The sequence below is a fragment of the Lagenorhynchus albirostris genome, chromosome 4, assembly GCF_949774975.1.
Source record: "Lagenorhynchus albirostris chromosome 4, mLagAlb1.1, whole genome shotgun sequence".
Classification (NCBI taxonomy): Eukaryota; Metazoa; Chordata; class Mammalia; order Artiodactyla; family Delphinidae; genus Lagenorhynchus; species Lagenorhynchus albirostris.
Genome location: NC_083098.1, coordinates 110418871 through 110446368, shown reverse-complemented (window position 1 = coordinate 110446368; position 27498 = coordinate 110418871). Strand labels below are relative to the sequence as shown.

The 27498-nt window shown below is 42.8% G+C and overlaps 1 long non-coding RNA gene across 2 annotated transcripts in view; it reads left to right on the top strand.

Annotated features, from left to right (window-relative positions):
* LOC132519952 (uncharacterized) overlaps positions 1-26728 on the top strand; it is an 81456-nt gene extending 54728 nt beyond the window's left edge. The window contains exons 2-5 of one of the 2 annotated variants that reach the window (XR_009540391.1): positions 1061-1190; positions 24664-24846; positions 26074-26240; positions 26662-26728. This is a non-coding gene — a long non-coding RNA (uncharacterized LOC132519952). The remainder of the gene's footprint in view (positions 1-1060; positions 1191-24663; positions 24847-26073; positions 26241-26661) is intronic. The other variant, XR_009540392.1, reaches the window with a different exon arrangement.
* Positions 26729-27498: the final 770 nt, after the last annotated feature.

Genomic DNA, 27498 nt, shown 5'->3' with positions numbered 1-27498 from the left:
GTACAGATGAGCTGCCAAGAATAGCAAGGTCCATAGGTGCTTGTCACCTGCCTAGTGTCCTGGAGGGGACACTGGGCAGAAATGCCAGAGGGTCCTGAACCACCCTCTAAGGGCCTCTTTGGAGAACAGGGGGATGAGTGAAAATGGAAACATTCTGTCTCTAGAGAGAATTACCTCTGTTTCTTCAGTCATTCAGGGCAGTGACAACCTAAAATGTTACAGAAGTGCTGCTCTCCACACATTCCGTTCAAGGCTTCCCTCTCTTGAGGGAAGAGCTTCAGACCTGTCTCAGGAAACCTTGGTGGAGAAAGGCATTTCAAAAGTCCATTTTCCTTGTTACTGCTTTGGGTAAAGAATCATTTACCATTGCCAGCATCTCAGTGGATATGTTCTTACATGCTCAACAATGTTCTTTAGAGGGTAAAAATCTCAGGGGGTTATTTTATAGGAGGCTATTTTATCCTCCTATGTTATAGGAGGATATAGCCTTAGAGTCTTTTTGGCATGGTCCTAGCCATCTTTCTATGCCATTGTCTGAAGATTGAAAGTATGTTTCATGTAGTCTTTTCCCTTATTTTGGCATTAACTTTTCTCTTATTCTTGGTATTCTAAAATTTCACAGCAACACAAATTTGAAGTATTTTTTTTCCCTTGGTGTTGAATACTCATGCCCTTTATTTTTCAGAGTATTCTTGAAATATTTCTTTTAATTTTCTCTGTTTCTTTCTTAAGATCTGAATTTTCTTCATCTAATTGTTGACCTCCATTATGAAGATTTTATTCCTTTAATGGTCTCACCTCTCTCGTCCAATGTCCTCCTTACTGACCAGGCAATATGTGTGATCCCTTATAGCAATGGTGGAGCAAAAGTAGAGGAGTGTGTCTTGAACATTTCTGCTGGTGGGTTTTCTAAGAGATGTCCATTTGACTAAGACATCCCAGCAAAGATCTACTCTCCCATAAACTACATTCGAAGGGAGAAGACGGTTGTAGAGGTAGAAGATTGTCCTTAATAGCAGATCAGGGACCTGTCATTGAATGTATCTATCTGTTCCTACAGAAAACTCATTCTCATAGGACCCAGGATGGATCGTCGTCAGCCACTGGCCACAGGGTGGAGTGGATAGTGGCTCTGAGTTAGCCTGAGAATAGCCACATCAGGAGAGAAGGCTCTAGGTGTGCCGAGAAAGGTAGGGAGATTTGCCTTGCTTGTTTCCTGTAAATCTTAAATTTTAGACGTAATGTCTCCTTTAAAGTAAAATATCTCACTGCTGTATTGTGTTAAACAAAAATTCTATAGGATGTCACAGTACCCCAGCCTCTGCTGACATCTCCACCTATTCCAGAAGAATGACAATGTTCCTAGGTTTTCCACTAAGCAGGAAAAGTACAGACTAGTCCTAGTACAGTAAGTCTATTCCAATTCCATTGCTTATATCTGACATTCATCTTTTTGTGATGGTGTCTTTTTCCTCTCCTGAGAAGAGACTCCTTGTAGATTCCTCTTCTTATTCAGAATTGTCCCCATCTTGCCTCTCAGTTGTCTGCCAGAATCAAATACCTTAGAATTCTGATTACTGGTGATTCATTTGCTCTCATTCTACTTCTTTGGGTAATTTTGTTTTCTTTCCAAATATATTTCATTTCCCTCCAAGAATGTAACACTGTTATCTAAAATTTAGTCTGACTTGAATGTAATGTTTTCCAAAAATTGATACTGTAGATTTCTTCCATAGATTTCCTTTCTACATTGCAGTGGATTGATTGCTGAAATTTAAGGTTTCCATTCATGTGTGAATATTTTAATGTCAGTTACTACTTTTCTAATTGTATAAAATTCATTTCATTCTTTTTTGTTTTTTAGGGAACAAAAGAATTTTTAAAGTTTTTTATGAAGTATAGTTGATTTACAATGTTGTGTTAATTTCTGCTGTACAGCAAAGTGATTCAGTTATACATATGTATATACATTCTTTTTTTTAAACATCTTTATTGGAGTATAATTGCTTTAATATTGTGTGTTAGTTTCTGCTTTATAAGAAAGTGAATCAGCTCTACGTATACATATATCCCCATATCTCCTCCCTCTTGCGTCTCCCTCCCACCCTCCTTATCCCAGCTCTCTAGGTGGTAACAAAGCAGGGAGCTGGTCTCCCTGTGCTATGTGGCTCCTTCCCATTAGCTATCTGTTTTACATTCAGTAGTGTATATATGTCCATACCACTCTCTCACTTTGTCCCAGCTTACCCTTCCCCCTCCCTGTGTCCTCAAGTGCATTCTCTACGTCTGCGTCTTTATTCCTGTCCTGCCCCTAGGTTCTTCAGAACCATTTTTTTTTAAGATTCTATAGATATGTTAGCATACGGTATTTGTTTTTCTCTTTCTGACTTACTTCACTCTGTATGACAGACTCTATGTCCATCCACCTCACTACAAATATCTCAATTTTGTTTCCTTTTATGGCTGAGTAATATTCCACTGTATCTATGTGCCACATCTTCTTTATCCATTCATCTGTCGACGGACACTTAGGTTGCTTCCATGTCCTGGCTATTGTAGATAGAGCTGCAATGAACATTGTGGTACATGACTCTTTTTGAATTATGGTTTTCTCAGGGTATATGCCCAGTAGTGGTTTGCTAGGTCGTATGGTAGTTCTATTTTTAGTTTTTTAAGGAACCTCCATACTGTTCTCCATAGTGGCTGTATCAATTTACATTCCCACCAACAGTGCAAGAGGGTTCCCTTTTCTCCACACCCTCTCCAGCATTTTTGTTCGTAGAGTTTTTCATGATGGCCATTCTGACTGGTGTGAGATGATATCTTATTGTAGTTTTGATTTGCATTTCTCTAATGATTAGTGATGTTGAGCATCCTTTCATGTGTTGGTTGGCAGTCTGTATATCTTCTTTGGAGAAATGTCTATTTAGGTCTTCTGCCCATGTTTGGATCAGGTTGTTTGTTTTTTTGATATTGAGCTGCATGAACTGCTTGTAAATTTTGGACATTAATCCTATGTCAGTTGCTTCATTTGCAAATATTTTCTCCCATTCTGAAGGTTGCCTTTTTGTCTTGTTTATGGTTTCCTTCGCTGTGCAAAAGCTTTTAAGTTTCATTAGGTCCCATTTGTTTATTTTTGTTTTCATTTCCATTTCTCTAGGAGGTGGGTCAAAAAGGATCTTGCTGTGATTTATGTCATAGACTGTTCTGCCTATATTTTCCTCTAAGGGTTTTATAGTGTCTGACCTTACATTTAGGTCTTTAATCCATTTTGACTTTATTTTTGTGTATGGTATTAGGGAATGTTCTAATTTCATTCTTTTACATGTAGCTGTCCAGTTTTCCCAGCACCATGGACTTGACCAGTTAGGAAAACTCCTTCCCTGATGCTTTCATCTGATGCAGGGACAGTGTCTGTGGCTTGCTGGCCTTAAGACACATCATTTGGCAGGTACCTTCCTACATCAGGGCACACTTTGACTTTGCTGATGTGATTCCTTTGGGAGTGCAATAGTTAATTCAGCTGGGTCACTTCTAAGTTTCTGTCTGCCTCAATTTTCTGTCCTGTGGACTGAGTCACAACATTCTTACATCACATATCCTGTGCCTTTTTTTTTTTCCCTTGGGTAGCAGAAAATGTGATTTTCACCACTGTCACTGGCTAACTAAAGATCTTCTTAGCAGGGAAAATGACCATAATTAGATTATCTTGTATGGCATGGTTGATGGAATTTTGTGAATGTAACTGGGGTCTAAAATCAGTAGTATTGTATTTGCTGTCAAAAGGGAGATTATACTTAGTGGGCCTGACCGAATTAAGTTCTTTAAAGAGATCCTAAGTCTTCCCTGAGGGAAGAGGTTCCAGTATGAGCAGACTGTCCCCGTTGTGGCTTTGATCAATGTGACAGTCACAAGGAAATGATTCTACCAATAACTGAGGGATCTGGAAGTGGACTCTTGCCTAATCAAGCTTCCATATGGGAATGCAGTCCAGCTATGACCTTTGCTTGACTCTTGTGAGACCCTGAGGAAATCCCAGTTAAGCTGTGCCCAGATGTCTGAGCTCCAGAAACAGTGATATAATGAATGAGTGTTGGTTTTAGCCACTAAGTAGGTGGTACTTTGCTATAGAGCAACAGAACCTAGCACCCTTCCCTAAAACCTTGCTCTGTCTAACCTACCCCAGGAGCCCAGAGCTGTTGATGTGCGGAGTGAGCTGGGTGACACTGCCCTCGTGTTTGTGATTATAACTGCACAGGGAGCCCTTCACTGGGACTCAACCCCTCATATAATGACAAGTTAGTGCTAGTGATTTTTCCTTCTCATGTGGATATAGCTTCTCCTCCTCATCTGCCTTCACTCTTTAATGTTGAATGTATTTTGGCAACATCAACATTGTTTCATTAGGGTCCTCCATGAATTATATGGAGAATTTTGTTGCTTTTAGTTCCTGGTTGGTTGGTTGGTTGGTCTTAGAATTCCTTTGTCAAAGAGCTTATGATGACCACTCTACCTCCTATCTTTTTTTTTTTTAACATCTTTATTGGAGTATAATTGCTTTACAATGGTGTGTTAGTTTCTGCTTTATAACAAAGTGAATCAGCTATACGTAAACATATATCCCCATATCCCCTCCCTCTTGCATCTCCCTCCCACCCTCCCTATCCCACCCCTCTAGGTGGTCACAAAGCACCAAGCTGATCTCCCTGTGCTATGCGGCTGCTTCCCACTAGCTATCTATTTCACATTTGGTAGTGTATGTATGTCCATGCCACTCTCTCACTTCATCCCACCTCCTATCTTGCATGAATATAGGTAGATGAAGAGAAAGGTAAATCTCTCTCTGGTCTCCTTACAAATACCATCTTCTGCAATTCCTGCTCTAGATGAGTGTAATAACCACACAGTGAAAAACGGGGCTATATCCTTCCCCGTACATCTGATGGCCACTATGTGGGTTTTTTGTTCCCTGGGTGGACTTCTGCTCAGGCGTCCTTTTAAACTAACCTGCCCTGTACTGCCTGATCCAGATGAAGGATATGTAGGTAGTTGATGTGAGGAGGGGTTTGCAGAGAGGATCCTGTGTTCCCATGACTTGTCTTGAAGGGGCCCATGAGTTCCCAGAGTCAACCTGAATAAATCTAATTTTCCTGCTGTCTCTCAGGCAGCTGAGTCCATAACTACATTCTGTTTACTCTGATGTAATATAATGACTTCTGGCCTTTAAGACCTTGGTCCTTATTTCTACTGGTTGAGACAGAAGACTGATCAACTTTATATTTTGAAACACTATAGAGGGTTAATTTCCCCTTGGCTTAGATAAACAAGATGACATCAACTCATGCTGGATAATCTCACGGGCTCACATGTGGAATTCCAGAACTTAGACCCTGTTCTTTTTTGGGGATATGTCATCAGTTAGAGGAGATCCACTATTTTGAAAAATTACTCATGATGTGGTTAATTTCCATTACAACTATTTCAGAACATTAATCTCCAATGGGACTTGAGTTTTTTCCATTTCTTCCCATCATCTAGAATAAGGAGGACGTCATGCTGACTTCAACCATTCATAAAGCAAGAGTTTAGCACCAATGCTAAACCATACATTTTCCCTTCCATTTTGATGTGGCTGTTCTATTATAGGTATGACCTTGACATTGTTCCCTCTGTCCCACAAGGATCCCCATAAATAAAATATGGAGAATTTTATGTGTGTAGTCTAGGTTGTTTACCATGAAGAGCTGAATTCTTTCTAGGATTCTTTCCTGAATAAGATACCTTATGATGATCACCGCCCACTCCCACCACGTCCATATTTGAGGGAAAGTAATGTTGAGTTGGAGAGTAAATTGTATCTTTAGAAGACAGTATCGAAGAGAAGTACTTCCTATTTTATGTTTCCAGAGCAATCTTCCACCAAACTGGAAGATAAAGATATATTCCTTACCCCCAAATCCTAGCAGACTAGCTTAGAGTGAAACTTTTTATTTTTTATTTATTTTTTAAAATTGTCTTCACATAGTACATATTTTTTTTTATAAATTTATTTATTTTATTTTTGGCTGCATTGGGTCTTTGATGCTGGGCGCAGGCTTTCTCTAGTTGCAGCGAGCTGGGGCTACTCTTCATTGCAGTGAGCAGGCTCCTCACTGCGGTGGCTTCTCCTGCTGTGGAGCGCGGGCTTTAGGTGTGCGGGCCTCAGTAGTTGTGACATGCAGGCTCAGTAGTTGTGGCTCGTGGGGTCTAGAGCGCAGGCTCAGTAGTTGTGGTGCATGGGCTTAGTTGTTCCACAGCATGTGGGATCTTCCTGGACGAGGGATTGAACCCGTGTCCCCTGCATTGGCAGGCGGATTCTTAACCACTGCACCACCAAGGAAGTCCCAGAATGAAACTTTTTAAAAAGGTATGTTTCAGTGGAAAGATGACAGTGGAGTGGTGGTTTATCCTCAGCGGGTTTGTGTTGAGCCTCTTTTTTCTAAACTTCCCTATGCTACCTAATTGAGAAGACAGCTGTACATCAAGCTGTCCTAGATAGAGGGTCACAGTAAAGCAGGACTACTTCTATAACTTAGAGGGTCATCATGTACATTCCTCATGAGTCACCTTGTATGAAGTTTAAGTTCCTGTTGTCCTCAGTTAGCTGGGGTCATTTAAAGAGTGTCTGGGCATGGGATTGAGCAAACTTCTCTGATCTTCAAGATTCTTTTAAAAGAATGTTGTATTTTCTCCTCCTTCTGGTGTCCTCCTTACTGACTAGGCTAGAAGTGACTCTGTCTAAGAATGGCAGAAGCATAGGAATGTGCTGTGACCATTCTCGCTGATGGGTTTTCTAAGAGATGTCCATTTGACTAAGACATCCCAGCAAAGATCTGTTCTCCCATTCATAACCCTGAGCTACATTTGAAGGGAGAAGAGGATGCCAGAGGTTGAAGATGATGTCCTTAACACCCAGATCAGGGACCTATCATTGTGTGTATGGTCCCCACAGAGCACTTTTTCTCATGTGACCCAGGATATATTGTCTTTCAGCCACTGGTCACACACGTGGAATAAATGGTGTCTCAAAGGTGGTCTAAGAAGAGCCACATTCAGGAGAAAGAGCTCCCAGCTTGCCAGGAAAGGTGGGAGAGATTTTTGTTTGTGTATCTCCAAAATATAATGTCTCCTTGCATCTAAAATATCATCTCACTGCTGTGTTGTGCTCAAAGAAGGGGTGTAGAGGATGTCACCAGTCTCTGCCACGCTTACCACTCAAGAAGAATGTCAAACCTCAGACCACATGAAGCAAGGCTATTCTGATTCCATAGCTCATGTCTCTGACATTCATACTCTTATTATGGTGTCTTTTTCCCTCTCCTGAGAAGAGGTTCTTTATAGACCTCTAATCTCATTTATGTCTTGTCCCATCATTGCCTCTCAGTGATGTCTGCCAGAATCAAATACCTCAGAATTCTGATTACTGGAGATTCATTTACTTTCATTGGATCCTGTAAGTGGTTTTGTTTGTCTTTATAAATATTCTTTTCCATCCATGACATAACACTGTGTTCTTGTTTTATCTAAAATTCAATCTGGCTTGGATATAATGAATTTTCTAAGAAACATTCCATGACAAACATCTACAATATCTCTTTCCTGTATCACAATGAAGTGGATACTGAGATTTTAGGTTTCCATTCCTGTATGAATATTTTAATATATCAATTACTGCATTTCTAATGGTACACAATTTGTTATATTCCTATCACTTAGGGTACAGTACTATCTAACTGTTCTATTACCCTTAAGTTTGGTAAATGACCCTTTTCAGAACTTGAGTTTCTAAGAAATGTCTACTTCTCTTTTAAATATGATCCATCTGGGTTTTTTTTTTAATTGTATAAATTTTATTGGTAGAATTTCTTTTTTTTTATTTTTTTTTGGTGGAGGGAAGTACTTAAACTCCAACTCTGGGAATTATATTTAGTACCATGAATTCTAATCAAGCCTGGCCTGAGAAACGCTACCTTTTCTTTTGAAACTCCAGGATTGAATCGGAAACAGGGGTGAGGTGTGTTTGAAACTCTTGTCCTGCCGCCTTCTCTACAGTGTCTAACCCAGTGTCACAGTGGTTTAGACACTGTGCTGATGGACCAAGGTGAAGGCTGCTAAGGCTTTGACATTCCCACAGGTGTCTATGAAGGTTTTGTTTGACCCTCATCCTGCCAATCCTTCCATGTCACAGCCTAGGACATCTTCAACTTTTCTGCCTGATTCTCTTCTTCTGTATGTCTCAGAAATAGGGTTCTTCCCTTCCAGAGTACTTGAGATTGACCAGGCAAGGGTCTCACTTTCTGGATGCTGAAAAAGAGAGTTTAGTTTTAATTTCTTCCTGGACAAGTCCATGCTAATTACATTGGCAGTGTGTACTGGAAGCCTGGGCTTATCCAGTCTTGCCCCCAAGGCTGACGTACCTGGACTGTTAGTAACAAGATGATAAACGTTGGAAGGAGGACCCCACGGCAGTGTGATGAAGACTGATGCTCTAAGTTCAGCATCTTAAAGTGGTGGAACCGTCAGACGATAGACTCTTTCATCTGTGCATTTCTTTCCCATTGGTTGTAGTGACTCTGACAGAGAATGTAGGTTCATAAGTTTTCAAATCGCATGTCAAGACCATGGAGGAAATCCTGAACCCAAAAGCCTGAAAATATGTACTTCCACCCTGCATGTGGAGGCCCCTGTGAAGGGAGAGGTTTTTTTTTTCTTCATTTCAGTCCACATAGGTTTTACTTGGTGGTGTTTCTTTGAGATAACCAGAGGGTCTTAGGATGACTCTCCAAAGGGAAGGTAGAGAAGGTGCAAAGCTGGTTTTCAGAAACAACTTGCTAGAGAAGTTGAGAATGGGACCAGCATATTCATCAACCCACTTGCTTGTCAGGGAAGAGAGCTATTTGGAGAAATTGACTTTTTTCTTTTACCTGGTGTAATTTTCACGTGATTGGTATATTTCTGTCTGATCTCATGGAGAATACAGGAAGTGAGTTATCTGGGCCCAGAGAATACTTCGTGGGAAGGTTTTAAATGTATACTTGATTTTTTTCATGGGAGATCTGGATATTCCATATTTACTTTTTCTTGGATAAGCTTTAATAATCGAAGTCTTCAAAGGCATTTCTGCTTCTACATTAGGAGTTTAAATTAAATGAACATTGTTCATAATCTTTTCAGTACCAAAGGAAGGATAAATTGCTATTTTTATAGCTATTGTCGGTTGATCAGTGCTGCCAAGGAAAGAATAGTTATAAGTCCTATTATTTGAAATATAAAGTAAATCCCAGTGAGTTAGCACTGCATTTCCTTGAATACAAAAACTGAAGTAAGAATTTCGAACAGTACTATATTAATTCCTAATTGCTCCTGTAACAAATGACCAAGTTTTGGCTTAAATCAAAACCAGTTCTATTTAACAGTTTTGGAGATCAGAAGTCTGAAATTGATGTTACCTGGATAAAATCGGGTGTTTGTAGGGTTGCCTTTTTTGGTTGTGTGCAGGGACCGTGGTGATATTTCTTCTGTCTTCTTAGGAGCTTCCACGGTATAGAAGTTGAGGAATGGTGTGCTGTTCAGATACTTGCTGAAAGTTGTTCCTGCAATTCTCCCTTGTCCATAGCTATCTTGCCCGCCCCCAAACTAACTTGCATGAAAATGTCATAGTTTAGAAGAAGGAAACTGGCTTTTGGGGAGAAGTAGGACTGGTGAGGACACCTGTTCTCTTCTTCCCTCAAACACTCCTCTCCCCCATTGAGGAGTGTGTGGGGCTTACACCCCTCCCCCTAAATCTTAGAGTATCTTTTGAATGAAACCTTTAAAAATTGGGCATGACTGGAAGATGGGACGGCCATTGTGTGCTTTGTTGACAGTTGGATTTGTACTTGGGAGGTAACCTGACCTGTGCTGCCTGATCCAAGAGCAGACCTTACAGGTCACTGTCCTGAGGAGGGGCCATAGAGAAGGAGCTTGTATTCTTCCTATAGCTTATCTGACAGGCCCACCTGAGTTCCTCGTGACTCAGTCTGAACAAAGATGATTTCCATGTCTCATTTCAGTTAGCTGTTGTCACTTAGCCATGTACTGGACCTTGGATGTAAGTGGAAGTGATGACTGACCTTCAGGTCATGCTCTTTAATGGATGTGGAATCACCTTGTCCTCCATTATCCTTGTTATTGACTGAGGCTAAGATTGAACCCTTCTAGGGCTGGCAGAGCTAAAGCAGAAGAGTGTCCCTTGCGCATTCTTGCTGGAGCATTTTCTAAAAGGTGTCCATTGGGCTAGTCCATCCCAGCAAAGAGCTGCTTCCTATACATGACCCTGAGCCACGTTTGACGGGAGAAGATGGTCCTAGAGGTGGAGTTAGGGTGTTATCACCTCCAATTCAGGGGAACATACTATAGTCTGTGCTCGTGCCTCCACAGCACCCACTCATTACCCTGTACCCCAAGATGTTGGTTTTCAGACATCATTTGCAAGCTGGAATTGAATGCATCACAGTGTTAGGAAGAGAAACAGCCCCATCTAGGAGGGGCTTCCTGCTGCCCAGGCAGTGAGTGGAGGTTCATTGCCTTGTTTTCTTGCTGGAATTAAATGGCATTGCAACCATGTGTGCTATTTGGAAAGGAAAGATTGGAATCTGTCCTCTAAACTTCCACCTTCTCCTTCACCTCCCATTATTTTTTTTTCTTTTTTCTTTTAACACCTTTATTGGGGTATAATTGCTTTACAATGGTGTGTTAGTTTCTGCTTTATAACAAAGTGAATCAGTTATACATATACATATGTTCCCATATCTCTTCCCTCTTTACCACCTCTTATTGACAGAATCTAACCCAGGGTGTGTGCTCTGATGCTCTAAAGAGTCTTTTGCAAACTATGTTGTTTTGACTTCTGTATACAGGTCTTTTGGGGTGGGTGGGGTAATGCCCACCATCTGAGCCCTTGATAGACACAAACTTGGTCTTTAACTTTATCTGCCTGATATTCTTGTTCCTACATTTCTAAAAAGGGTCCTAACTTTTTGCATATTTGGAGTGGTCCTGGTTAGTTGTCTTATTATACATCTGCCCTAGAGGAGATGACTGCTCCAATTTATATGTATTCAGTTCTCAGTGAATGTCGATTACATGGGCAGTGTTTATCATGGGCCCAGGTCAACTAGATCTTCTCCCCTAGACACCCACACCCATGGCTCTTAAGTGGCAGGAGTTCAGCTATCTGTGGCATGGGGTTCCTTGGGCGGGGGAGGGGGTGAAGGACTGAGGTTCAGTCCCAGAATGCCCATGCTGTGTGCAGGACTGGCCTACTGATAGACCTTACCTCTGAGAAAGCACTTTCTATCCACCCTGATGGTCTTAGGTTGAGCTCCTAAAATAATTTCCTGGAGGTATTGTTACAGGTGTGTATTCTTAATGGAACCAGCCCTGATTATCTTGTTGGGGTGTGAGGGTAAAGGAGGAATAAGAGTATAAAGCAGGAAAATTCTGTGGTTACAAAAGTGTTGCTCCCTACAAATTCTGTTCAAGGCTTCCCTCTCCTCTTGATGCTCAGACACCTGCAGAACTTTAGATCTGACTCAGGAATCTTTGGCGGGGAAAGGCATTTCAAATGTCCATTTTCCATCTTCTTGCTTTGAGTAAACTATTATTCACCATTGCTGGCTACTCCATGGATATATTTTTTAAATGCTCAACATTATTTAGATGTTCAAAATCTCAAGTGGTTACAATTTTAGGAGGTTATGGCCTTAGTCTTCCTTGTGGGGCCCTAGCCCTCTTTCTCCATATACCATTCTGAGTGAAGATAGGAAGATTGTTTCATGTGGCCTCTTTTTCGCATCTTAGGATTAACTGTTCTCTTCCTGGTGTTCTGAAATTTTACAGCAGTTCAAATTTGAAGTATTTTTTTCCCTTGGTGTTGAATACTCATGCCTGTCATTTTTCACACCTCGTTCTCAGACTCTCTTGACACAAGTGTGTCCTTTTAATGGAAGCAGCCCTGAATTTCCCTCTAGGGGTGAGTTGATTGAAGGTGAATTGAAGGACTTGAACAGTTTGCCTGATGCTTTCTTCTGATGCAGAGACAGAGACTGTAGCTTGCTGGCCTCCAGACAAGTCATGTTGCAGGTTCTTGCCTTCATCAGGGGCCACAGAACCTTACTTCTCTTCCATGACTGGTTATTTTCTCCTTGGTCCAATTTCTCTAAATAGGTGATTTTTCATCTGAAATTGTTCCCTCTGTAAACCCAGTCCCATGGTTCTTCTGGATTAATGCATTTAGAAGAGGAACAAAGGGGCTAATTCCAGGGTTTTTGATCCTTTGTATGATCCACAATGTTCCAGGATTGACTACATGAGGAATTCAACCCTGGATGTTCCAGGTTTCTTTAGTTTTTAGAAAAGCCAATTTGTCTAATTTAGTACCACACTCAGTCCTGACTTCTCCATAGAATCTAGATCTAAATGTATGCCCCCATTAAGAAGGATGACATTTTATAATGATAGAATATATTTTGTAAACATATAAAGAACAACTGTCCATTACTTCCAGCTGTTCCTAAGGAAGTTTGCTGTAACTCAGTTAGATGAGCTGTCTGAGCACAACAGGAGCTCTAGGTGCACTAACAACAATTTATGGCCATGGATGGGATCCTGAACACAAATGCATGAATGTCCTGTCCCATTCTTTACCCGATACTCTAGCGGCCCCTGGAGTGAGGACGTTTGAGTGAGTGACATGAAAACATTTTGTGCCCTTGTCTTCCATACTTTAGCGTTCGTCTTTTCCTGATGCCTTTTCAGAGTTCCTTCATTTGATCATCAATCACATTCATTCTACTCTTGATCTCATGTATTTTTACACAGTACTATATTTATGCTGAATATTTCTATCTGTATTATGTGCATGAATTCTTTGGGAAATATCCACCCTTGTGTCTTTGACGATGTTCATTCTGTGTTAATTTCTTGATCTATTAATCTCTTGATAGAGTATAGTGTTCTTTAGAATATGGTGCCATTTAAGTACTTTCTTGGATCTTTGAGTTCCTATGGTGACTCTTCTTCCTGAACATATATATTCACCAGGATGCTAGATTTAAAATATTTCAATTTTCTGACTATGGTGACGTCCACCTGGATTGAATACATTTTGTTCTCTACCTGGAAGTCCTCCAAAGCTGTGGTGTCTCAGCTCTCAAAGCTGTTCCTTGAAATTTTCCCAGAGGAAATAAAGACATAAGTGCTAGAAGGTTGACACCCGATGCCCACTAACCTTTTTTCTTGAAAGCCTTTGGCACCAAGAGTAGTAAGAATGTTCCAGAGAGATGGGAGACAGTGCTCATCATGGACAAGACTGGACCTTCTTTTGTGTGCAGCTAAGGCTTGTCTGGGAGACATGGGCAGAATTCTGAAACCATCAGTCCCACACTGTTGGAAATAACTGTCCTTTGTCACAAAAATAAGACAGACATTTTTGGGTGGGAGAAGCAGCTGTTGGTCATACCTTCTGAACATTAGCCTATTTGGTTTATTCTTGCTGATGCTTTCCTTGGGAAAATATCTGAGGTCCTCAGTTCCAGTTGTTAATGAGTCCTTGGGAACAGATTTCTGAATTTGTAATGGCCTCTTGGTGTGTATTCCAAAATTTTACTCATGACATAGAGAGCAGAGTTATAAGCCTGTTTTGAGTCTTCTACAATGTTGGGCTTTGTGACATGGTCTGGGCATGGTCTGGTCCAATCAATGCATTTCACCTTGACTCCTAGTACTATGCATCCGTTTTCTGTTGTCTACTGACCTTTGCTGGCAGCTCATCATTAATTGATTCAGGTGGGGCTGTTCAGACTACCTTCACTTCAGCTACTCATCTTTGTCATCATTTGTCTCTTGTTCCTACTGCTGGTGACTGGTCACTTTCATGTGTGCCACTTTCAGGATGGAAAGTGAGTCCTCCATTATGTAGGATGAAGAAAGCCTTAGAAACAAAATGAACTGGAAGGTTGTAACCACCCACACTTGCTGTAAAAAATCTTGGTCAGTAGAAGATAAGAGCTCCTGTGTCTGTCCAAAACTGAGATGACCATGACAGGCTGTTGGTCCTTCAGCAGGAAGATGAGGGAGAAGGAAGTTCATTTTCAATTTCTATCTTTCATCTCTAACCCACATCTCTACGAGCATCTCCTGAAACTATCTTGCTTGTGTGTCTGATTCTCTTTGGCTGAACAAAGATAGTCTTAACTATAGTGGCAAAACTTAAAGATGGCAAATATCAGATAGGAGCCTGTGAGCGTCTTCCACAAAACACACAGCCCTCACCTTTATAGTTGAAGAAGCATTTTATGTGGAGGTTTTTCCCTATTAACTGCTGAGAGAACTGGTCTGGTCCTTCCTGGGTTCTCCAGCCACTGAGCATCTGGGGATTCATGGTCTCAGTAGCCATGGGTCTGTTTGGAGCAGTGAGATAATAGCTGCTTGGCTGAATAGTCCTGTGGGGCCATAGGTGGGACCTAGGATGTAAACTTCTGCTGCCTGGTCATTGGCACAAGTCATTGGCTGTGGTCACCAAGTGGTTAGTGAATCACCCGAAGTGTGGTTATTTCCCACTACAGCCCTTTTCAGAGCTTTTTAAATCTCTCATGTGACTTAAAACTTCGACAATGTAAGATGCCAGTGAGATAAAGAGGACCTCATTGAGATCTCTACAACTCCTTCAAAACAGTTAACACCAGTGATAATGTACATTTTGTCGTTTTGATGTAGCTACTTTTCCTTATCTTACATAATAAATAGGAGGTATCTTGGTGACTTTACTCCTGTCCTATGGGGGTCCCTCACTTCTAGGTGTGAATTTAGGTTTGATAATGTCCATAAGGTGTTTTTTTGCGTTTAGATCTGGTGGTGGCCGTGAAGATATGTTTCTTAGCATTCTTCTGGTCAGAGATGGCTTTTCAACAGCACTGCTCTCTAACTAGTGCCAATAAAATGTAGATGAGCAGAGAGTGAATTGTCTCCTTGTGAAAAAACAGTTTTTATGAAGAGACAAAATTCCTCTTTCATGAAGCACAGCAATTCTCCTGTGAAGTAGAAATGAAGGTATGTCCCTTCCTTCTAAATCTGGGGACAGGTTTATGGTGTCTTTTATAAATTGGATTTCTGCTTTGACCACCTTTAGTAATTAATCTACCCTGTGTTGCCCAAACTAGGGGAAGACTGTGGAGGTAGCTGACCTGAGGAGGAGACCTCAGAGGAGCCTTTATCCCCATAAGTTGTCTTGCTGGATCACATTAGCTCCTCTGGGGTCAACTAGGATAAAGATAGTTCCCTGATCCCAGCTAAAGAATCACAGCAGGGAAATCAAGTTCTGGTCATGTGGTATGAGTTATATCTGACCTTCAAGATCCTGCCTGTAAAAGCTAGTGGTTTCCTTTGCCTCTTTCAATGTCCTCAGGACTGAGGCCATGAGTGGCTACTTTAAGAATGACAGAGAAAAATGGGAGAGGCGTGCTCGGAGCATTTTTGCTGTTGTATTTTCTAAGAGGTATCCAGTGGGCTAGACATTCTCGCTAAGAGATATTTTGGCATTATGGTCCTGATCTGCATCTGAGGGGATAAGTGTGTCCTGGAGAGTTGAAAAGGAAGTCTGAGATGTCCAAATCAGGTACCTATCATCAGTAGGTATATCTGTTGGTTCCTGCAGAGTGCACATTCCGATGTGCCCCAAGTTCTATAGGTCAACACAGATGGAATGGGAAGACCAGAGTTCAATTAATAACAGCCAGGCCTGAGAGAGGATGGTAGCATGGCCCAGACAGTAGGGGAGATTAAAATTAGTCATCTTCTTTCCTGCGATTCCAAGTTCTTGTCATGTCTTCCTTATTTTCCTCAAACTCTCCATCATTTTGCCCCCCTCTTCGCATCACTCTGTCCTCATCATTCATTTCAACAAAACAAAAGAGTGTTCGTTTTAGAAATAAGAAGTGGAATCTTAATGTCTTAGTTCAATTCCTTGAGTTCAGAAGCTGACACCTGCACTTGGGCCAGATGTCTTATTTGGAAGTGATCCCAGGTTGCACACAAGTTAGTGAGGTGAATGTGGGACTGGATGGGGAGAAGTACCAGTAACAAACATAGCATTGAGCTGTCACTTCTCCCTGTGTCTCACTCCTAATGGGACCCCGTGAAGAACCATGTAGAATGTATCACAGGATGTCCTCGCTGGAAGGACTGGAATCCAAGGATTCACCACCAATTCCATCCACCCCACCGTATGAGGTAATTTCCTTCCTGCACATCTACCAAGGACCTTGTGCCTGCACTGAGCTCTCTTGGAAAACTTTGGGGAAAGCTTTAGGACAGAACCTGACCCATCACAGCAAGGTCATCTGGTGAAATGTAGGCAACAGGCGTGGTGCTGTCCTCCACAGATGTGCTGAAAACAAGGTCTGGATGATGTATCATGGAGCACCCTGTCCTCTGACACAAACCCCAACCACCCTTTCCAGAAGAATGACAGACCTCCTGGGTTCTCCTTTCAGTAGAAAAGGGACATGTTAGTCTACTCTAGCAAGGCTATTAATACACCACAGCTGAAGTCTCCATCATCCATCTTCTTGTGAGGGCATCTATTTTCCTCTCCTGAGATGAGATTCTTTCTAGACCTCGAATCCCATTCCCTTGTTATCTCTGTCTCTCAACAATGTCAGCCAGGATCAAGTACCTTAGACCACTGATAAATGAGATTTGTTTTCTTACCCTGATTCCTAAGGGTGCTTTTGCTTTCTTTTCAGACATTATTTTCCATCCAGGAATATAAAATCATGTTGGTATATTATCTAAAATTTGATATGAGTTTGCAAAGAAAAAATATTGTGAAAGAAATCTACAATATCTCATTCCTGTATTGCAGCAGAATGGATATTGAGGTGTTATACTGAAATATTCTCACAGGGATGGAATCTATCAGTGACTCATTTCTAATGGTATACACTTTACTACATAGACATCCTCTTCTAGGAATACACTTTGCCATATTCCTATTCGTTTAGGATTAGTTTATTATAAAAAATCGTATTACCTTCAGTCTTTGTAAGGGAGTTTCATCCACAATCCTTGAGCTTCTCAAAACTGTGCCTCACTTGAATATGAGCAAATGATGCTCGTCTGTGGAGAGGAGTTTGTTTATTCCACACTATGACATTTGCATCTTCTTCTGCAGCCCCATGGATTCTGGTGAAGGCTGGACTGGGAGGTGCTGCCTTCCCATTGAACCTCCTAGGACTGAATCAGGAGGACGTGTGAGATGGGTTTGAAACCCTTTTGCAGCTGCACTGCCTGCAGGGCCTACTTTTGTTAATCAGCGCTGTCACTAGTCCAACCCTTTCCTCAGGTTAAAGACTTCCACAGCTGCCTGAGGAATCTCATTTTGGAGTGTGATTCTCGTCCTGTCAGCCCTGCTGGACGCATCCTGGGTCGTACTCTAACATTTGTGTGACTGACGTTCTTGTTCTTTATGTATCAGAAGGATTCTGTGCATTCCTGAGTATTTGTGGAGCTCTGGGTGAAGTCATTAACCTTTTGGATGTCCTGTAAGGGAGTTCAGCTCCAATTTACTCCCAGGCATGTTCACTGGTTGTTGATTACATGGCAGCATTTGTGACAGGCCTGGGCCACTTAGGTCTTTCCCCATAGCTCATACCCCTCAGCTGGCTCTTCAATCTTGTGAACTTGACCCCATGGCAGTGCACTGTCTTAATCAGTATAGGTTCCATATGTTAATGTGGTGGGGCCTTCATCTGCCATCTTCCTTGATCTGTGTTTCCATTTTGCATTGGTTTTGGTTTCTGTGTCTGAAAATGTATTTGAGGGGAAGAGCTCAATCATGAACATGGATCAGATCCCCATCTTGTTGAAGGATTGTCCACCTGGGTTAATGGAAATCTATTTGTAAGCTGATGGAATGCTGTTAGACCTTGAGGTGTCAGACATGCTTTCTGGAAAGTGCACATAGGAAGTAAAGGCTTGAATACAGGAAGGTTGCACCCAGATGCCCCTGGGCACCACCAGAACATTGTCCCAGCCAAAATGAGGATATTGATTATGATGGTCAGCAGCAACACTTTCTGCTCTGGGTAGCTGGGCTCTGTCTGAAGACATGGAACAGAATTCTGAAACTCTTTCAGTCACCATAGTGTTACCCTCTTTGGACTTCAGTGTATCCTCTGAGATAGAAATGAGTCCACCATATTTTCTGGGCAGGGATATATGTTATGTTTGTGCCTTCCCAGACATATCCCTTTACTGGTTGTGCGTGGTGACATTTTTTTCTGGGGAATATGTTTCCGAGGTCCTGAAGGATGGATGCTATGAGAGAAAATAACTTTCAGAATGTGTGTCAGATTTGCTGTTTGTGGATGCATGGTGGCAGGGGTTCCACTTCTCTGGGCTACTTGCTGACCATTGGCAGATGTGAAGGGAAGACCTCACAGGCCAGCTCTGAGAACTACTCCCACCACATCTTAGATTCTCTGGCAGTAAAATCCTAGGAGCCCTGAGTGGAGCTCAGGGTCCACTTAGTCTCCAGTAGTGAAGCCAGTGTGAACCCAGTGCGCTCTGTGTTCAGACTACACCTGGAAATGGAGTGTAATCCTTTTAGCCCGGGCTGAGTTCCTCTGGGAAATAGTGATTCCCATCACGAAAATGTCCTCAAATGTTTCAAAAATGTTTGAAATTGGGTCCTCATGTCTCTTCTGAGTGTTCTTCCTGAGAACTTTTTTCTTTTTTTTACATCCTTTGCTTTACTGGATCCTCCTACCAGCCCCAAGAATTTAAAACATTACACCAATGACAAAAAAAATCTTAATAGTGTTTCAGTCTTTTTCATTGTGGGCTGCTATAATAATGTCCCATCGAGTTACAACTTGTATCAGTGCTGTCAGCTGAATCTGTGTGTTTTTTCCCCTTTATTTTCCTGGCCTTTCCTTTACCAGCTCAAAATTAAATGTCCAAGGATGGATGTTAAAAGTCTCGATTTGCTCAGGTTATTTCATCATCGTCACTACTGGTCTCTGGTTTTGATTTCTATGGCTGGTGACTGGTCATTATGATATTTAGACCAGTGCACTGTAAGAATGGAAATTGAATTTTTCCTTAGCATAGCCTGAATGACGTCTGTGAGTCAAAATTCACTGTGAGGTATGACCACACCGATCTTTCTGAAATCTCTGGCAGTAGAAGACAGAAGCCCTGTTCCTCTGTGCAGAGCTGGCAGTGGTATGGGGGCTGCAGGTGTGTTCAAAGGAAGGTAAGAGAGCAGGGGGCTCATTTCCAGCCCCTCAAGTCATCATGAGCCCACATCCCTAGGAGTGGTCTCCTGAAATGCTTGTGCTGAGGATCTCTTAGCTGACACAGAGAAGTCTGTTCCTTATCATAGGAAACACCAGAAAAAAATGGAAAAGTTACTTTATCATTTAAAGATGAAAAATCTCAGGGAATCCCCTGGCGGTCTGGTGGTTAGGACTCAGCACTTTCACTGCCGGGGCCCAGGTTTGATCCCTGGTCAGGGAACGAAGATCTGGCAAGCTGCACAGCCAAAAAAAAAAACCAAAATTCTAAAATAATAATAATTAAAAATCTCTAATTGATTAGTTTTGAGACATCTCTCCAAAATACACAATCCTGATCATCACAACGAAGGAGGAATTCAGCATGGGGGAGCCTTTTCCTGTTAGCTGTTGGGATGATAGCACTGTTCTTACTGTTTTTCCAACACTGAGAATCTGGGGACCACGTGGCCAGAAGGAGTAGGTCTGTTGGAGCAGTAAGATGATATCATGTGTGCTGGACAAACCCCTGGGTCCAACCATTAGCGCTCCGGGTTTTAACCCTTTACATTTACTGGGATGGGCCATCAGATAGAGGTCTCCCTCTAGTATTGAATGTGACATCCTGTCACTATTTCCCAAACAACCAACTCTAAGCCGTATCTTTCAGGAGGTAAGTTTTCTCTCTCCCACTCATTGGATGGTTGCAGGAAGACCATCTCCACCTGAATTACTCATACAAGGAGCAGCTTGCACCAGTGCTCAGCCATATTATCCTTGTCTTCATCTAGCAGCCCTTCCTCATACCTGCCTACTCTTTATTTGTACATCCTTCCTGCCGTTGATTATGGAAGGGACCTTGATAATGTTACGCCTGTCTTTTTTTTTTTTTTTTTTTTTTTTGTGTTACGCGGGCCTCTCACTGTTGTGGCCTCTCCCGTTGCGGAGCACAGGCTCCGGACGCGCAGGCTCAGCGGCCATGGCTCACGGGCCCAGCCGCTCCGCGGCATGTGGGATCTTCCCGGACTGGGGCACGAACCCATGTCCCCTGCATCGGCAGGCGGACCCCAACCACTGCGCCACCAGGGAAGCCCGGCTCCCATTATTTTTAATGAGGCCATCCTGTCCTCCCATTGGACACTCAGTGGTTGAGTCAGAAGGTAGACGAGACTTTTCTTGTATGGGAATCTCGGCAGAGCCTAGCCCAGGGGCATGGCCTGACTTGACCCTGTGCTGATGCTCTAAAGGGAGTCTTCCCAAAGCACTGTTGCTTTGACTTCTGTCCAGAGGTCTGTGTATGGAAGAAGGGATGAGGTGGGAATTTTTTTTCTTAAACTGAAATAATTTCTTGAGCTCTGTTTTGTTTAGACTCAGAAGTACACATTAAAGGTTTTGGAAATTTCGTTCTGTTGATCAGTCCTTTGTCAGAATTTGCATAGCTGGATCACAAGCCATACTGAAGATGGGTGGCACCTCCTATCAGGTGGGACAATGCAAAGAGATATTATCTAGGATGCTGGGATCATCTTCCCTGAGAGGGTAGGGTTGCGCAAGTTGATCTGTCTCATAAGATGGAGATCCATCAGGGTCCTGTGAGCCCCAGATGTGTCCGCTGGTCATCCTGAGGTAGAGAATCCCATGATGAATTCCAAATAGAGGCGTCAGCCCATCCAGGTGCCAGAAGTGTGGACATATCAGGGTCATAAGCATCAAAAATTCTAGGACTCACAGGGCAAATATTTGCAGTTGTGTAAGGAAACCTCTTCTTTCTGCTCTGAAACTGTCTGGTTGGTGCGTTCGATGATCATCGCTCAATTTTGTGCTACTCTTTTCTCCATTTGATGCAGCCATGCTTGAATTAGCAGCCTATCAGGGTTGAGAGTTGGTAGCCAGTCTGGGTGAAGACATCCTTCAATTCTCTGTCAGTAAAGCCACAGTGAGCCCATTGGGGCTGCATGGTCTTTACAGCTGGGAAGACTTCTTGGGGTATACAGTAGTTCAATCAGCGGGTTCACTTCTAAGTTTCTCTGTCTGCCTCAATTTCCTTTGTCATGTGGGCTCTGAAGTCACTACCTTCCTACACTTCACATCTTGCCTCAATTGGTGTCCCTTGGAGAGCAGAAAGTGTGGTTTTCACTGCTGTCAGTGGCTTAAGTAAAATGGTACTAGCAGGGAACTTGCTGTTGTGGGCAGAATTCTCAGATGGCCCCAGGCTCTCTGCCCCCTGGTGTTAGGACCATAATTAGATTACCTTGCATGGCAAGCATGATGGAGTTTTCACATGTAATTGGGGTCCCAAATCAGTTGACTTTAAGCTGTCAAAAGGGCGATTATTCTGGGTGGTCCTGATTCAGTTAGAAGTCCTTTTTAAAAAATTAATTTGTATTGGGGTATAGTTGCTTTACAATGTTATGTTAGTTTCTGCTGTACAGCAAAGTGAATCAGTTATGCATGTGCCCCCTCTGTTTTTAGATTTCCTTCCCATTTAGGTCACCACAGAGCACTGAGTAGCGTTCTCTGTGCTATACAGTAGGTTCTCATTAGTTGTCTATTTTATACATAGTAGTGTATATATGTCAATCCCAATTTCCCAATTCATCCCACAGTTAGAAGTCCTTTAAAGAGATCTTAGGTCTTCCTGAGGGTGGAGACTCCAGTATCTACCAAGACTCTTCTCCTTTCTGGCAGCCTCTTTGGTATATGGATTCCTTTTTCCATTAGCAGTGATGAATTTGAGAATGTGGGTTCATTAAGTGTTTGAATACTAGTCAAGACCGTGGAGGAAACCCTGAGTCTAAAAGTCTGAAAGTCTGTACCTCCTCCACCCTATACTGTGGGTGCCCCTGAGGTGGGGTGTTTGAGTGATTGAAATGAAAACCTTCTGTTCCTTTGCCTTACCACTCTCTAATTTTTCCACCAGTAATTACAGAGTGGACACATAAGAAGGTATGAAAACAGTGTTCTTAATAATCTGGAGTATAGGCATTCTTCTCTTCCGATGCTCAAGGGGTAATGTCCTCATTTCAGACTCAGAGTTCCTCCCAGATTGACTCACAGTCAAGTCCCTCCTGGAGCCTGGCACACTGGGGCCTCCCCCACCCCAGAGGATTCGTGTAGCCAGATCTACATTTCTCCCACACATGCTACATTCAGGGCATAAGGTGAGGTCCCAGAGAGGGGCACTTCCAGCTGCAATTCTGGTTCCTATGGTGATTCATCTGCTTAAGGTGAGCACTGAGACTGAACGGACAATAGCCCTCTGGTAATGTCTGTAGTTCGTAACTGTCTAGTTGGGCTGAGGGCTTTATTGTCCAGGCCATGAAAACTGTAAAATTGGATCCAATATACTAAGAGTTTCCTAACAGAATCAGATACATCTTTGTATAAATCAGATACAGCTTCAGTAATAGGGGCCAAAATACACTGTTTTGGCAACTGCTGGTAACACAGGCTCAATTTCACGGGGCCAGGTGAATGCTTGCCACTGAGAGGTGGATGGAGCATCCTGTGTGGTCCTGATACAATCACTGCCTGGCCTCCACGGAGCATCTCTGTCCTGAGAGGTGTCTTCAAGTTTCACCTTCTTTGCTTCAGGTTGTTCCAACATGCAGGGTCATTCCACAGCCTAGAGCCAGGAGAGTTCTCAGTCCAGTGGCAGAGACTGAGCCCCTGTAAACTGAAGTCCACTTACTACAGTCAGGGTCATCCTGTCCCACATCCCACCCTCTGGCCTTCCCTTCCGTTAGGACTTGGAAGTGGCTGCCTATGGAGACCTGAAACCCAACCTTTTTTTTTTTATCATTAGACAAGGAACAGCTGCCTTGCCAGTGGTAACAGGTCTGGTGCACAACCCCCAACCCCCATGTGACCCCTGCTCACTGGGCATCCAAGACTAAGGGAGCACTAAGAAGTGTGTTTCCTATTTCTAGCCTGTAGACTCCAGACAGGAGGAGACACTGTTCCCTGATGCCTGGGAGCTGATGTGTCATCAGCGTCAGTTAGACCACCTACAAAGGTACTGGGGCTCTGTCTCTGCTGTCTAATTCCCTCCAGACTGTTGAGCAGAATAGACTCCCCCGAGTCACAGCACCCCCTCGTGAGCAGCAGGTGTTCCTCGATGTGCCAGACTTAAATCTGTTCTCGTCGTTTCTCGGAACAGTCACTGGTAAGTGCTGCATCTCGGAAATATGCCCAAAGGAAACAAAGGCTTGAATGCAAGGAGCTCACAGCGGAAGCCTTGCCTTTCTTTCTCAATGCCTTCGGTACCAACTGAAACACGTCCCAGAAAGTCTAAGGACAGTGCTGATCACTCAACACCAGCACCTTCTCCCGGGGGCAGGGAGGCTCATGTTCTCCAAGCCAGTGGGCAGGATTCTGAGTCAATCCCATCACCTCGGTGTTGAGATCCTGAGCCTGCCAGGCCAGTGGACCAGATTGTGAGCCAGCTCTGCCTTGTGTGATGAGCAAACAGCAGGTGGTCTTGCTTTCCAAGAGCTCAGCACCTTCAGGTGTGTGTTTGGTGATGTTTCTTTGGCCAGGTGATCCAGAGGGCCTTTAGGGTGGCTGTCCTAGGGGAGGATAGAGATGGTGCAGAGCCATGTGTCAGAAAGAACTTGCAGGAAAACTTGAGGATGACCAACGTCTTAGTCCCCTTGGTCATCAGGGAAAAGCGCCCTTTTGAAAACTCTTCAGGCTTTTCCTCTTCAAAAGAATAATTTGCATATGATTAGTATATTTCTTCAACCTATGGCAGAATCCAAGAAGGCAGTTAAGTAGACCCAGAGAACACTTTGTGTGAAGGTTTCTAATATTTAGTGCCTTTCCTAGAAAACCTGGATAATATCTATTTTTTCATGGGTAAACTTTAGTAATTTAAGTCTTTGAATTTAAACTTCAAGTGCTGTAGAAGCATAAAGGCCTTCAATGAACAATGTTAATACCCTTTCCATACTGTAGGTTGGGCTGCTAAGAAGGTGTGTTGCACTTTCTATGACTGTATTCTTCTTGATCAGTGCTGCCAGGGAAACAATATTTATGAATCCTATTTTTTGAAATGTAAAACAAACCTCAGGGAGTTAGTATGGATTCCACTGAATGTAGAATCTGAAATAAGATACGTGGATAGGTACTGTATTTTCTATTGCTTCTGTAACAACCAAGTTTCCACTGAAATCAAAATCTATTTTATCTTTCAGTCTTGGAGATCAGAGTCTGAAATGGGTGTGACTCAGATAAAATCAGGTTTGCTGGGGTTGTGCTCCTTTCTGGTTTTCTAGAAGATGTTTTGTTTCCTTTTCCACCTTCTAAGGCTTTCCTGCTTTTCATACCTTGGACCCCATCTTTGAAGAAAAAGAAGTCCTGACTCTGAAGATCAAAGTTCACCTTGCATCTTGAAACAGATCTCAGTTCTACTCCCAAATCCTGCTTCTACTTTATCCTCTTCATCACCCTTGTGATTACATGGTGCCCAGGATAATCTCCTTAATTTGAGGTCAGCAGCCTTAATTCCATCTGTGCCTTAATTCTCCCTTGTCATATAACATGTTCAAGAGTCTGAGGATTTGGGGGTGAACTTCTTCAGCAGTCTACTTCACTGTCTGTTTTGTTTGGTACTTGAAGTGATCCCAGGAAGCCCAGGGAAGGGAGGAGTGAGCCGGAGATGGGGGACGGTAGGAGCAGCCACTGGATTGGGTACTATTGAGCTGGTCACCATAGAAGTGACTGGGCTCAATCCAGGGGACTTTCTGAGGAACCATTATAATACCTCTCAATACCATTATATACCTCTCATTATAATACCGTTGTAATACTCACCTGAGGGACAAGCATCCAGTCATTTACACACCCTCTGTCTGCCGCCTTGTTTGTGGTTACCTCCTATTTATCCCCTGTGCAGCCGAGATCTGACTGTATGAAAACGACGGCCTGAGAAGGCAAGGTGTTGGGAGAGGCAGCCCATCTCTCCAGGAGCCCCTGGGTTTCCCTTTGAGCAGGAAGGACAGGTGCGTTGGCTACAGAAGCCAGGCTTTCCTTCACCATCCTCCTAGGAGAGGGGAAAAGCCTCCACCACAGGCAGAGTTTTACAGAGTCCCCAGATCCCATCCAGACTTACCCCTACCTCTCTCTTCTGCAAAGCCTGCCTATATACCTTTGGTTGCCGAAAATTAGCAATAATTTACCTCGTTGTATTCAAAGGATGATTTCCATTTTAAAAACTCATTCTCTTCTAACCCCTCAAAATAATAGATGAGAATGGATTGTTTCAGGATGTAAAATTAGATGTACCTCATGTGACACATTTTCTGTACTACGACCTGGGTCCCTCAGGTTCTCTCCCAAGGCGCACACCTTGATCTCAGGTCTCTGACACTTCACGCTGCCATGAGATCATCTTCCAATGGGTTCATACCTTAATGTGGTCGCACCTTCAGGTGACAGCCTTCCTTAATCTGTGGGATCCTTTTTCCACAGGTTTTGATTACTCTGTCCAAAAATATATTTGGGGGGAACAGATCGTCCCAGAACATGTATCAGATCTCCATCCTATTGAAGGGTGGTCCACCCAAGTTGGATGTAAATCTATTCGCTAAGCTGATGGTTGCTTTTAGACCACAAGGTATAGGGTATTCCTGCTGGAAAGTGCACGTGGACATGCAGATTGAATACAGGAAGGTTGCAGCTAGACGTCCCTTAACCTTCTTGCTTTTGACACCACCAGCAACATGATTGACCCAGACAAGCTGAGGGGAGAGTGCTCCTGGTGGTCAGTAGCTGCACTTTCTGCTCTGCCTAGCTGGGACCCAGTCTGGAAACGTGGAGCAGAATTCTGTACCTGTTCCAGCCACCACAATGACACCTTGCTTGAGCTTCAACGTATCTTTTGAGGTAAAAACGTGAGTCTAGTGTATTTTCTAGCTTGAGATGTGTGCTATGCTTGTCTTCCCAGACTTAACGCTTGTCTGGTTATGCCTGGTGATATGTTTCTGGGGAATATGTTTCTGAGATCCTGGAGGATGGATGCCATGGGAGAAAATAACTTTCAGAATGTATGTCAGATAGACTTGGGTTGCTGGTGCATGGTGAGAAGGGTTCCATTTCTCTGGGCCTGCCCTGCTGACCCATAAGCTACTGGGAAGCAGAGAGCCCACAGGCCAACTCTGAGCAGAAGCAGTTCCGCCCCTCCTTGGCTTCTCTGACAGTAGTTTGAGGAGCCCCCAGGGGAGCTGACAGTCTACTTGCTCTTCAGTGATGAGCCCAGGGTACTCTGTGTCCAGACCAGACAGGTTTTTTTTTTTTTTTTTCCTAGCCTGGAGTCTCTTCTGGGAGAGTGTGATTTGCGTCAGGAAAATAAATGTCTGGATGTGAAATTGTGTCCTCGTGTCTAATCTGACTTTCTCTTCCTTCCTGGGAGTTTAGACTTAATAGAATAGTGTCTCATCTGGCTATACTCCTATCCGTGCTGTCAGCTGGTTCCGAGTGATATTTTTGTCATTTATTTTGCTGACCTTAACTTCTTACATCTCAAAATTAAATGTTCAAGGATGGAGGCTGTGAAGTCTACGTTTACTCAGGCTATTTCATTTTCATTATTACTGGTCCCTGCATTATATTGTTAGTAACTGGTCACCATGATATTTAAACCAGTGCACCATCAGAATGAAAACTGAATTCTTCCTTAGCATAGGCTGAAAGATGTCTTCAAATAAAATTGCCCCCTATATTGCTTCCTGAGATCTCTGGCAGTAGAGGACAGGAGCCCTGTTCCTCTGTGCAAAGCTGGCAATAGCATGCAATCAGCAGCTGTCTTTAGCAAGAAAATAAGAGAGCAGGGGCTCATTTCCAGTCCCTCCAGTCATCATGAACCCACATGCCTAGGAGTGGTCTCCTGAAATGTTTATTCTCTCTTTCCTGATACAAACGAGTCTGTCAATTACCATGAGAGACGACACCCAGAACATTTTTTTAAATGACTGTATCTCTTATTGATGAAAAATTACTCATAAGAGCAGTTCTGAGGCATCTCTCTAAATCATACAATCCTTTTATAAAATATATTTTAACCCAAAATATATACATTATTATTTCAGCATATAATCAATATTTTAAATAATGAGATATCTGAAGAGAGATAGTTTTACTTCTT